Raw genomic sequence first — 804 nt, forward strand, 5'->3', positions numbered from 1 at the left:
GGGTGAAATATAATATCTATCTTTCATCAGGAAATGAAGCTGATGAAGTAAATAAGGCAAAATGCAAACGATTGTTAAATATAGATGCTAGGTTTTAGCTATTCATTAAACTAGTCTCCTGCTCTATGCTTGTTTACTCCGTACGATGAAAAACGACGTCAATCAACCGGAAAAAAGAAAATAAGGGTTTGTTTTCTTTACGGGAGTAAGAACCGATCTTTATCTTCCTCCAAAGGTGACGCCATCAACATGTGGCCAGAATAGGGCTTCGGGAGCATCACGCGATGTCCCGAGGAGACTAGACCAACGAACACGATCCTTCCCGAAAATTTGATTTTTGTGTGACAATAACTCACATAAGCCAAACCAGGGGCCTCCGACCCTCCGGCCGTGCGCACCTACCCAGGACCGCAGGGGACACTGAATAACCTGTCACCTTACCGTCCGACGCTCAGGGTGAGGGCGAGAGAAATGCAAGGTTCCCCTCCGCTCCCGCCCTTCGCGGAGAGACGGGGCTGGAGTGGCACGTACCTTCCATCTCCCCCACCTGGGAGCTGGGCGGAGCGGGGCCCGCCTCGAGTGGGGGGAAATGGGCGGCACACCCTCAGGCCACTTCCCCCACCTGCCGCGGGGAGGGCTCGGGCGGCTGCCGGGGGCGGAGAACTTGGGGTGGGGAAGGCCGCGCACCTGGCGGCGGGGCCGCGCGCGACGGGACGGCGGGACAGCTGGCTCAGCCGAGGCGCGCGCGCCGGGCTCAGGCCGCAGGAGGGCGGCGGGCCGGGCGGCTGCGCGTCACGGCGGGCC

General features: G+C 59.1%; 1 protein-coding gene across 2 annotated transcripts in view; it reads left to right on the forward strand.

The window, feature by feature from the left end:
* The first annotated feature begins 300 nt into the window (after nt 1-300).
* LMO7 (LIM domain 7) overlaps nt 301-804 on the forward strand; it is a 195,199-nt gene continuing 194,695 nt past the window's right edge. Inside the window, exon 1 of one of the 2 annotated variants that reach the window (XM_034665301.1) lies at nt 301-456. The gene's annotated coding sequence lies outside the window, so the exon portion shown is untranslated. Of the gene's footprint in view, nt 457-668; nt 766-804 lie in introns of those variants that run through there. The other variant, XM_034665302.1, reaches the window with a different exon arrangement.

Source organism: Ailuropoda melanoleuca, chromosome 7 (assembly GCF_002007445.2).
Source record: "Ailuropoda melanoleuca isolate Jingjing chromosome 7, ASM200744v2, whole genome shotgun sequence".
Taxonomy (NCBI): domain Eukaryota; kingdom Metazoa; phylum Chordata; class Mammalia; order Carnivora; family Ursidae; genus Ailuropoda; species Ailuropoda melanoleuca.